The 12322-nt window shown below is 54.0% G+C and overlaps 1 long non-coding RNA gene across 1 annotated transcript; it reads right to left on the reverse strand.

Moving 5' to 3' along the window:
• Positions 1-295: 295 nt before the first annotated feature.
• LOC132216868 (uncharacterized) lies at positions 296-1448 on the reverse strand. Its single transcript, XR_009448812.1, has 2 exons — positions 1150-1448; positions 296-366 (listed from the first exon to the last, which is right to left on the reverse strand). It is a non-coding gene; the product is annotated as an uncharacterized LOC132216868 (long non-coding RNA).
• Between the last annotated feature and the right edge of the window lie 10874 nt (positions 1449-12322).

The raw sequence follows: 12322 nt of genomic DNA on the forward strand, positions 1-12322 counted from the left end.
ATTCCAGCCGACGGTGAGCCCAGGGAGTACACTCAGGTAAAGCGGGAAGATGGGAGGGGGTTAAAAGTCACTGGGAGAGCCCTAACCGGTTTGGCTCAGTGGATAGAGCGTCAGCCTGCGGACTCAAGGGTCCCAGGTTTGATTCCGGTCAAGGGCATGTACCTTGGTTGTGGGCACATCCCCATTAGGGAGTGTGCAGGAGGCAGCTGATCAATGTTTCTCTGTCATTGATGTTTCTAACTCTCTATCCCTCTCCCTTCCTCTCTGAAAGAAAACAATAAAGTATTTTTTTAAAAAAAAAAAGTCACTGGGAAAACAACAGAGGAGGGGTAAAGGGGGTGAACGGAGATGATTTAAAAGCAGCCCCTAAAATGAAAAACAAAAATCACATGATTATATCAATACTCAGTAGGGGGCATGCAGGTCGAAAAAGCAATCGACAAAGTCCAGCAATTGGCCCTGCCTGGCTCCGCCCCTTCTCATCTGACCCCGCCCCCATGTTACACGCTCCGCTTAGCCACGCCCATGCCCACTCCCGGGTGGGGTCTCCGCTAACACACAGTCCTCGCCCCGACTCCGCCTCTGCAGAACTTAATTGCCCCTCAAGACCCCGCCCCTGCCCACCTGGCACCCTGACCCTCACTCGCACACACCCTGCTACTCCTCCAAACCCCTCCAACTCTGCCCCATCCCCAGTGGTACATCTTTCCGAGCCTCCTGGACGGGGCCCCCCCGCACGCACCGACGCCTTTTCCAGAACTTGGGGCGCATGAAGGACTTCATCGCCCGCAGCGTCCGCGACCACCAGGCTTCCCTCGACCCCAGCTCTCCCCGAGACTTCATTGATTGCTTCCTCGCCAAGATAGCGGGGTAAGCCCTGCCTGGAAGTCCCACCTCGGGTCTGACCGGCTGCCTTGTCTCAAACCAACAAGGATCTCGGGTTGAGCGGCTTTGGTATGATCTCCCCACACGGGGAAGCCGAGCTGGAGCCCGGAGCTATTCGGTGCCACTGCCCATTAACAGCTAATCATTAAGGATCTGTTGATTGTGAGCCCTTCGGCTTAGATTTTCCTTGCCCCGACCTGCCGCGCTCCCCAGATCCCCCGAGGAAAGGAAGTTAAACAGAGGAGTGACTGAGCTAGCACCCACCAGCAGTGACATAGATCTGCGGGAATGGGGCGCACAGGCTCCGCGCCCGCAGTCCTGGCTCATATCCCCACCCCTTTCCCCCAACAGAGAAGCAGCGCCCGCTGAGCCATTGCCACATGGACACCCTGCTGACGGCCACCCATACCTTCTCTTTGGCGACACCGAGGCCGTGGGCGCCACACTGTGTACGCCCTCCTCGCGTTCCTGAAGTGCCCAGAAGTGCAAGGTGCGGGCGCCAACCCTCTCCTGGAAACCCAACCCCATTAAGTCCCAGCCCCGCCCAGTATGACTGATAGTCCGAACCTTCCGCAACCAAACCCCCAAACCCCCAAACCCACACGCAGGCTGATCCCACCCACGTGGCTCCCGCAGTCCACGCAGCCTGCCCCACCCCGACCCCACCCCGCCCGCGGGGCCGTGCTTTGCGGCCCACCTCTGCCCCTGCCCTTCTGCCCCTGCCCCCGTAACCACCGAGCCGCCCAGAGTCCGGCCAGAGTCTGGGCCCCGAGCCTCAGCCAAAGGGCCTCCCGGAAACCATGACCTCCCACACAGTCTGGCCTGGCCACACAGCACTGTCCGCAACCCCTTCTGCCCAAACACAGCCTCTCAGTCCATCCCGGGACCCTGGCCTCCAGGACAGAAACCGCCAGGGTTCTTGCCGCCTGCCCCACCCCAGTCTCTCAGCGCCCGCCCAGTCGACCCGCTCGATCCACACTCCAGCGGGCCTGGTCCTTGAAGCCCCGCCATGAATTCCATCAGGGTCCGGGCCAAGCAGTCCGAAGCCCCTTCCGCACCAACCCTTGCACGAATCAAACTCTCGCCCTCACCGCCCTCTCTAAACGCAACCCCTCCTCCCGACCCGAGGTTCTGGCTAACCCTCACCAGCACCCCTGCAGCAGCACCCGGGCTGGGAAGCGTTGACTGGAACACACACACACACACACACACACACACGCACACGCACATGCACACGCACACGCACACGCACGCACACACCTCCTCCCAACCCAGCAGAGCCCGCTCCCCCCTCCCTCGCCAGTCGCGCACTAGAGGAGACCTACCGAGTGATCCGAAGCTGTTGGCTGCGGGCTCTGGGGGACCGCATAGCCACGCCTTACACAGATGCGGTAATCCCCGAGGTGCAGCAATTCGCAGGGTCATCCCTATGAACTTGCCGCACCCAGCATTCAGGACACGACCTTTCGCGGCTTCCTGTTACCCAAAGTGCTCTGGGCACCTGACAGATAACACTTGATAGCCTAAAAAGAGGCATCCCAGGCTCTTGCAACCGGCATCCGGCATCCGAGGCTCCGGCAAGAAGGATCCCAGGCCCTAGCAATCTACCCCCCAGACCTTAACAACAAGCTCAGCGATCCCTAGCAACAGACCTCTGAGGGCCTTCAATCCAGAACCTCAGCCCCTGTCCAGGACCCCATCCCTCACCATAGTGGACTGGACCTGGTCCGAAACCCCCGACCTCATTCCCATAACAGGGTCTGAGACTTCATCCTGGGGATCCCCTGTGCTTAAAAACTGTTCTCAGAGACTCACTTCCTCCCCAGAAACCCCAAATCTGTTCCCACAAGGAGGGGTATTCCACATCCCTGCTTCAGACCCTAGCAAGTTTCCAGCATCCATCATTGGGAACCCCCGACACCCTGATGGAGTCCTATGCTGCACACACCTCCTCACCAAGCTCCCAGGACCCCCAGCCCTGCAGAGTGGAAATCCCAGGTGGGCAACCTACCAGCCCTTCTGCACCACTGATTCTGCCTCCCACACCGAGCACAAGCATCATCCCCCTCCTTAACACAGTCCTCTATGACCTCAGCCAGTTCCTGACCCCCCAAGAATTCAACCCTGATTTTTTTTTTTTTTTTGCCAATAACTCAAGAAAAGCCCTGCCTTCATGACCTTCTCAGCCGGTGAGAGCACTGGGGACAAAAGTCAGTCTTTCAGGCCCCTCATTCCCACCTACATTGATTGCCCAGTCCTCCAAACCCTCTCACTGTATCCCACCCGTCCTCAGTTTGGGACATGCAGACACATCCATTCTCCCTCCTAACTCTTCTACAGGCAGTTAATGACTGAAACCCTTGTGAAGGGAGGTTGGGAGGCCTGAGAACTTAACTTGGAAGTGGTGGCTGTCAGTCTCTCCACTGGGTGGCGCTGGTGAAGCGGGCCTAGTTTTTCTTGGCTTCCATCTTTACCCTACTGGGAAAAATATTTCCTGTGCAACTCAGTATTAGAAAGAAAAATAAGTGGGGGGGCTAATAACAGGTAACTTAGTATATTGTATACTGTGTGCCAGGCGCTGCCTCTGAGGACTGCAGCCAGACCCCAGCGCTGACATCTCCAAAGTGTATGGCCTTAGATATGTCACTTCACCTCTGTGCTTCAATTTCCACATCTATAAAATGGAGATAATGATAAGGCCCACCTCTTGGAGTTGTGATGAGGATTAAATTAATTAATAGCTGTATAGTGCATGGCACATAGTAAGACCTACATAAGCATTATATTCTCGTTGCTTTATCTGCATTTACCACTCACAGCAACCTATTGAGACACTATTATCATCCCATTTTTAATGCCCAGAAACTGTGGTGTGCCCAAGATCATAGAACTAGTTATGGCAAAGCCAGGATGCGAAACCATGAAGTTGCATTTGTATCAGCCATTCTGGTCCAGGATTTACTTAAAGCATTTTTTCCAGATTTTTAGATGGGTGGTCTGTGACGTCCCCCGACCGTTATCCACATATGTTTTCCTCTGGGAATTTGGAGCTGGAGCACCTCACCCCATCTTACGCCATCGCTCCCCGACCTCCACCTCCGCAGGACAACCACTGTGGCTGGGCCAGTCCTTGGTGCGCATGCGCTCTTCCACCGCCATCCGGCAGCGCTTCTCGCGGCAGCCGCTGGGGGCGCCGGAGGACACCCACCTGACCCCTCAGCCGGGGTCTCTTCAATTTGCCGCGGCCCTTCCAGCTGTGCCCGAGAGAGCGCTGACACCCGGGCCCTTCCAGACTCACCCCTAGAGGTTGTTCTACCCCTCTCCTGGGTCCACTGTGCCCCCATCCCTCTCGCTGTCACACCCGCTTCCCCTCACTTTGTGCCTGCCACGTTCCCACCCCGCAGGGAGGTGCATGCCTTGTTTTACCCACGGAACTCTATTACTCACCCTTTTGGGAGGCTTTGTATCATTTACTAGTAAATTATAATACATTCAAACCTGCCGTGGCTGAGTTAAAGGGGGGAAGATAGTCCCCTGGGGTAGAAAGAAGGGAGGTCTGGCTTGCAGAGAGAGAAGACACCTAACTGTGACACGTTCTACCCTCACCCGTGGGGTGGCTAGAAATTGGGAGAAATTGTTACCTGGAGATAGACTGGACTATAGAGGCCGTGAGGGCCTGAAGACAGAGAGGCAGAGAATCCAAGGCAGAGAAAAGGACAGCAACCAGCCCTAATGGTTTAGCTCAGTGGATAGAGCGTCAGCCTGCGGACTCAAGGGTCCCAGGTTTGATTCCAGTCAAGGGCATGTACCTTGGTTGCGGGCACATCCTCAGTAGGGGGTGTGCAGGAGGCAGCTGACAGATGTTTCTCTCTCGTCCTCTCTCATTGATGTTTCTAACTCTCTATCCCTCTTCCTTCCTCTCTGTAAAAAATCAATAAAATATCTATTTAAAAAAAAAAAAAAGGACAGCATCTAGAGAAGTACCAACAGGTCTGCAAGAGATACAGGGTGCTGTACAAACATGGAAATGTCAGCAGAGAGAAAGCAAGATGGAGAGATATAAACAGCCACAGAGACTGGGAAATAACAATTACTAACACACAGTGCTTCCTAGTTACACAGAGTTCTAAATTTCTCATTTAATCTCCCTCTGAAGCAAAACAATATTATACATTTTTGGAGATGAGCAAACTGAGATTCAGAGAGGAAGTGACTCACCCAAGATAACAGCCAGAAATGGGCAGAGCTGGGATTGGAACACAGACATTCTGGCTCCAACACGGCTCCTCTCAATCTCACAAGGCAGAGACAGAGGAAAGCAGAGATTCGCAGACTGAGAAGCAAGGAGGCAAAGAGGACAGAGACAAGGAAAGACACAAATGACCAGAAAACACAGAGAGGAAGGGCAATGAATGCAGAAGTGAGGCGCCAGAAGACTGAAACTGTCCCCCATTTCTCACCCTCTCCTCGGATTATTCCTTTGTCTGATAATTCCTCCCTTTGGGGCTGGGATAGCAGCCTTAGGCCTGGGGCCTCCCTGGCATCCTGCTGGCAGTAGCTTTTATCGATGGGCTTCATTGAGCCAGAGCCAGGCAGAGTGGGGCTGAGAGGCCTACCCTGAATGGGGTCTCCCCAAGGCCGTCCAGAAGCTGGGACTTCTCTGCTGAGGTGAGGCATACAGGCCGTCCCCACAGGGGCACCCTCTCCCTAAACCCTATGCTGTTCTGACCACAGGCCAACCATAGCGTCTGCCCCAAGGCCCAGCCATGGATGCAGAGGTGCAAGGAAAGAGGGAGAGACTCAGAGCTCCTGAGAAAGATGGAGAGATGGCAAAGAGATGAGAGAGAGAGAGAGAGAGAGAGAGAGAGAGAGAGAGCAGAAAGAGATCATGAAAACCAAAGACTGGGAGTGAGACAGAGGAGAAGAGAAGCATTGAGAGAAAGGGAGAGACAGAGATGCCCAGAGAGAAAGAAGGCAAGGAGATTCTAAAACAAAGAAATTAAGAAGGAACAGAGATGAAGAGAAACAGAGACCTGAGAGAAAAAGAAAAGGGGATATTGAGAGAAAGAAGCCTCAAGAGCTGAGACACAGGCCCGGCCAGTGTGGCTCAGTGGTTGAGTGCCAGCCTATGAACCAGAAGGTCATGGTTTGATTCCTGGTCAGGGCACATGTCCAGGATTGCAGGCTCAATACCCAGTACAGAGCATGCAGGAGGCAGCCTATCAATGATTCTCATCATTGATGTTTCTATCTCTTTATTTCTCTCCCTTCTCTGAAATCAATAAAAATATTTTTTAAAAAAATAAAAAGAGGTGAGACACAGGCAAACAGGAAGAGAGACAGTCTCAAGGATCCAGCAAAAGACAGAGGTTGAGAGAAATAGAGTCTGAGTTAGAGACAGAGGCAGAAATCAGAATGACGAGAGTCATGCATTCATTCAGCAGTCACTGAGCGCCCAGTGTGTGCTGAGCACTACTTTAGGTGCAGGAGATACAGAGGTGAACAAGACAAAATGCCTGCTCTTGAAGGCACCCTAGTGGAAAGGATTCATTAGAGAGCCTGACAATGTAGTTCAGGGAGGGCATGCTTGCTGCACGCAACTAACCCCGCTGCGTGTGGAGTCAGCGCTCTACCCCACAACCCCTCCTAGTCACTAGGTTCCTAGACAGAAAAAGGTTGGCAGGTAGAAAAATCCACAACAGAGAGAGAGACAGCGGCAGAGGCAGGGAGACAGGGAAGCACAGACTGGAAAATTAAGGTAAAGACGAATGAGGAAAGATATAGAGGGAGGGGGGAAACATACTGAAGAGAGAGCAAGAGATAGAAAACAGACATGAACAGAGGCAGACACTGGGAGTAAAACAGAGAAAAAGGAGAGAGAGAGAGAGAGAGAGAGAGAGAGAGAGAGAGAGAGAGAGAGAGAACAGAGAAACACAGAGAATGAAAGGGAAGAAGACATTGAGAAACGAAACGAGAATCAATAAAGATAGAGACACCGAGAGGCACTCCCTCCCAGAGACAAGCCCAGTCCTAGACTCTGCACAGCCCCACACCCTTTCCTCAGGTCTGGGCCCTGTGCCAGCCACCTGGTGGAAGGCTGGATCTGGCAAAGCAGGGGCAGGCAGGCGGGGGGGGGGGGGGGCTGCATTCCTGAACAGTCTGTTCCAAGTACTGACTCAGCCACATCCCTCCCTACCACTGGCCCATCCAGGCCTGGGTCTGGCCCACACCCACAGAGTCTGTGAGAATGATGACCAGGCCTTAGGGTGGAGGCGCCCACTGCGAGGCACGGGGGACTGGCGACCGGGGAGGGCAGCAGCATGGGCATAGGACATTTGGGAGCACCTGGGAGCCAGAGCATTGGGAATAGTGATGGCAGGAGTTCAGGGCAGGTCATAACTATGGGTATATGAGGGGCCAGCATGTGGGAGGGCACCCAGGAGTCATGAAGAGGCACAGAAGTGTCAGGCTGATGGGCACTAGAAGCTCAGCGAGCATCTGGGAGGCGGGTACAGCATACAGGGCTCCAAGTGCAATGGGCATGGGAGTGACAAGGGCTCAGTGTGAGTCCCTAGGAGTCACAATCACAGACCACAGGAGTGCCAAGCTAATGGACACATCACCTGGGGTAGTCTTAGAAGTGTATTTAGGAGTCATGCACCACTTAACTACTGAATATGCTCTGGGAAATGCGACGTTGGGCAATTTTGTTGATGTGGGAACATCACAGAGTGCACTTACACAGACCTAGATGGTACAGCCTACTAACACGCGAGCTAGGCTGTATCGTATAGTCTATTGCCCCGAGGCTACAAGCCTATAGAGCATGCTACTGTCCAAAAACAACAGGAGATTAAATCAAGCACAGAGAATAGACACGAAGATGTATGAGGCTGCTGTAGGTATAACACAGCATGCTGTTTTACAGCAAACTTTTAAAATATATTTTTATTTATTTCAGAGAGGAAGGGAAAGGGGGAGAGAGAGAGAGAGAGAGAGAGAGAGAGAGAGAGAGAGAGAGAGACATCAATGAAGTGAGAGAGTCACTGAGCAGCTGCCTCCTGCACGCCTCCTACTGGGGGTTGAGCCTGCAACCCAGCATGTGCCCTTGGCCGAAATTGAACCCGGAACCCTTCAGTCCACAGGCCCACACTCTATCCACTGAGAAAAACCAGCTAAGGGTACAGCAAACTTTTTAAAGTTGAAAGTGTGCACTCTAAATTAATGATTTTTAAAAGTATAGTGTAGTAAATGCACAAATCAGTAATTTGGTCATTTATAACCATCATTAAGGATTAAGTTCTGAACATAATTATACGTGCTATATTTTTATACAGCTGGCAGTGCAGGTTTGTTTACACCAACATCACCACAAACATGTGAGCAGTGGGTTGAGCTATGACCTTACCACGGCTACGGCATCACTAGGCAACAGGATTTCCCAGCTCCATTATAATCCTGTGGGACCACCGCTGTATACGTGGTCTATTGTTGACCTAGACATCGGTCATCACTGCATATCTGTACAGCGTACAGTATTCAGGGGTCATGGGCTCAGGAAGATTCAAGAATGCACTCCTACAGGCCAAATTAAGACGGACCCAAAGGTGCTAAAGGCTCAGAAAGTGCAATGTAATGACACAGAAATGCTGGTGCATGAAAGTTGCCAAATAGGGCAGACTGAGGCTGGTACAGAAAGGCCAGGCAGCCCTGGCTGATGTGGCTCCGTTGGTTGGAGCGTGGTCTGGCACATCAAAAGGTCTCGGGTTCCATTTCTGATCAGGGCACATACTCAGGTGGTGGGTTCTATCCCTGATCAGGGCTCATATGGGAGGCAACTTATCGATGTTTTTCTCTCACATTCATCTCTCTCTCTCTCTCTCATCGGATTAAAAAAAAAAAAATTTAAGGCCCAGCAGTGTGGCTCAGTGGTTGAGCATCAACCCATGCACCTAGGGGTTGTATTCCTGGTCAGGGCACATGCTTGGGTTGAGGCTGGGCCCCAGCAGGGGACGTGCAGGAGGCAGCCCATGGATGTTATCTTTCATAGATGTCTCTCTCTCTCTCCCTCTCCCTTCCTCTCTCTCTAAAACCAATTACAAATAATACAAATAAAGGCCAAGTGTAGGATACAGCAGTGCTAGGGCTGAGGTGGGATGACCTTGGATCGGGGAATCTGGGGAAGAAGCAGTCACAGACGCCCCGCCCTCCCGCCCCCCCCCCCCCCCGCCCCTCCATCCAAGGGCGCAGGCATGGAAGATGAGGGCACCGTGACCACAAGAATCCCAGCGCTGCTGTTGCTACTCCTGCTGCTGGCGCTCGGCAGGCAGGCGAGGCTGAAGTGCGAGCACTGACAGAGCCCGCCCACAACCCCCTCGCCTACCCCACCCCCACCCCGCCCACGCTTCTTCCCCTGCCGGGGAGCTTGCAGCTGCTGGAGCCCGGACAGACCTTGCCTCTAGTCTAGAGGCAGTGCTGACAGTGGGTGCTGGTACAGAATTCTGGATTCGTGGAGGTGGGGCTGGGAGCTGGAGCTCCTGGTTCTCTGAATGAAGGCAGCTGAGGGCTCGATGAAAGGTTGCGGCGTTCAGAGAAAGGACATTGGGTGGGGCGGGAGGCTGGGGCCTGGACTGCTGGTAGTCTGGGAAGAGGAGCGGGGTCGGGTGGGGGAGTCAGATCTCGAGGGAAGGGGGACAGTGGGCCTGAGCTCCAGGTTAAAGGCGGAGTTGCACTACCCTATCCCCAACCCCATTCCTGGGCCCTGAGGGAGGAGCCTGAGCAATGAGTGGGGAGAGGGGAGCGGAGGTTCTCCTGGTTCAGCACTGAGGGGGGCGGGGATACTGAGGGTCCAGATGCCTAGTTCTGTGGGTGCAGGGGCCTGGGAACTGGACTCCTAGATCCTGAGGGAAGGAGAAAGCGGGAGCCTGGACTCCTGGGCCTGAGGGAAGAAGCTGGCGATGTGAACTCCTGAGCCTGGAATGAGAGGCTGAGACGGGAACTCCAGGGTCTGGAGGAGGAAGGAGCTGTGGGCCGGCTCTGGGGTCTGGGGGTGGCGGGGGAGGAGCTCCCCAGGACCCGCTGAGCACCGCTCCGTGTATCTCCGGCCTCAGGCCGGTTCACAGTGCGGCGGGGCCGCGCCCGCAGTGGTGCTGTGCGGCCACGCAGCGCTGGGGGGCGCATCCGAGCTGCCGGCGGGTACCTTCTGGCCACAGGGCCATTGCAGTCTTTATTTTTTGTGTTAATCCTCAACCGAGGCTATATTTCCATTGACTTTTACAGTGGACGGGAGGGGAGAGAAAGAAACATAGACACAGCTGTCGGTGGCCTCCCACAGGAGCCCCACCAGGGCCGGATGGAGCCTGCAACTGAGGCCCGTGCCCCATTCCGGACCCTTCAGTCCGCAGGCCGATGCTCTATCCACTGAGCCAAACTGGCTAGGGCCATAGCAATCATTAAACGCTTCCCAGAAAGTGAGGCTGGGAGGCGGAAGAGCAGGCCTGGGCACCGGGTCAGGGCGATAAAGGGGAGGGGGCAACGAAAGGGGGCGGGGCCTAGCAGAGAATCAATGTTCAGGAGCGCAAATGGCGAGGTGGGGCGGAGCTAAAGTGTAGGGTCCAGTTCGGGGGCTGGTTCCTCCAGCAGCAATAGAAGAGCCACAGAGCAAACATTGGTCAGGGATGGGGACCAGCAGAGGTGGGACCAATGTAGAGAGAGGGTGGGGAAGGCTGGGATGGCAGCCAAGAGGTCTGGAAAAGCAGCTGAGCCAAGGGATACCAGGGAGTCGGCCTCTGGCTGGAGGAGGGCCAAGGCCAGCTCCCAGGCCGCCCCCTTCTGCCCTACCCCCAGGCATCAGGTCTCCTTCCTTTTAAAATATATTTTCATTGATATCAGAGAGAAGAGAGGGAGATAGAAACATCAATCGGCTGTCTCCTGCATGCCCTGTACTGGGGATAGAGCCAGCAACCCCGGCATATGCCCCAACTGGGACTAGAACCAGTGACCTCTTGGTTCATGGGTTCACGCTCAACCACTGAGCCACACCTGCCAGGCCAGGCACTGTGTTTTCTATGGGGCTGCCCTGGAGGACGCTGAGCAAATTCACACTCGAGTGCTTAAATGGGCTGGGTACCCCCGCGATGGAGGCCTGTCCTGGAGGTGGCTTGTTTGCTTGGCAAATTTGAGCCACCAGTGCTGCAGCCTGTTCGGAGAGGAGCCTGGTGTAGGTGTAGCCAATGGTCGGGAGAGGCCGCTGAGTGGAAAAAAGCCAGTAAGTCCAAGAGCTAGCTGGAGGCAGCTTTATAACCTGGTTGTGTTCTCACTACCAGGAGCCTGTTAGAACCTGGCGGCTACTAGATAATGCCCATGTATCTAATGTTACGTTTCCTGGTCTTGGGAACCACTATGGCTACAAAGATCCAGAGTTTCTGAGGCTTCTGGACTTCAATGACAACTTTCTTTTTTTTTTTTTTTTTTTAAATATATTTTATTGATTTTTAACAGAGAGGAAGGGAGAGAGACAGAGAGTCAGAAACATCGATGAGAGAGAGAAACATCGACCAGCTGCCTCCTGCACATCTCCCACCGGGGATATGCCCACAACCCAGGCACATGCCCCCGACCGGAATCAAACCTGGGACCTTTCACTTCCGCAGGCCGACGCTCCATCCACCAAGCCAAACCGGTCTTGGCACAATGACAACTTTCGCATCATGAGTTCCAGATGGGCGAGAGCCCAACCTATGCCAAATGCTGAGTACATAAAACTACCTAGAGTGGATCATTAGAAGAGGACTCAGAATCTTGGAATAGAAGTTATAGAATTTATGACATCAAGGTCCAATCTCCCCGTAGGGAAACTGTCTTGCTCGTCCTATTGAGATCCTGTCCCGAGGTATACATTTTACCCTCCCTCCTGGACGGGCTCCCTGGCCTACACCACCGAAACTTCAAGGAGCTTCATGATTTCATGGATTGCTTCCTAGATCAAATGGATAAGGTGCAGGCCCCTGCTATCCTAAACTCCACCCATGCCACCCACAACGAGGCGCCTAGCACTCAGCAGCAGCCCTCTCCTCTGTTCGCAGGAACAGACTCAGAGTTACTTCCAGGAGGAAACTTTGGTGGTGACCATACATTACCTTTTCTTCAGCAGCAGAGAGACCACAAGCACCACCCTGACCTATTGGCTTCTCCCCCTTCTCAAGTTCCCAGAGGTGGCATGTATGCCAGCAGGAAAGCCCAAGTGGAGAGGGTTAGGGTTTAGGGATGGCTAGGGATGGGGAGTGGGTATGTGTGTGTGTGTCTCACACACTTCATTGGACCCAGACCACATGCAGGTGAAGGTGGACACCACGGTAGGTCTGGCACGCTTCCCAAGGTTGCCCCACACGAACACACTGTGGCAGAAGAGCCAGGACTAACGTTGGGACTGTCGTGT

This window comes from Myotis daubentonii, chromosome 15, assembly GCF_963259705.1.
Source record: "Myotis daubentonii chromosome 15, mMyoDau2.1, whole genome shotgun sequence".
Lineage (NCBI taxonomy): Eukaryota > Metazoa > Chordata > Mammalia > Chiroptera > Vespertilionidae > Myotis > Myotis daubentonii.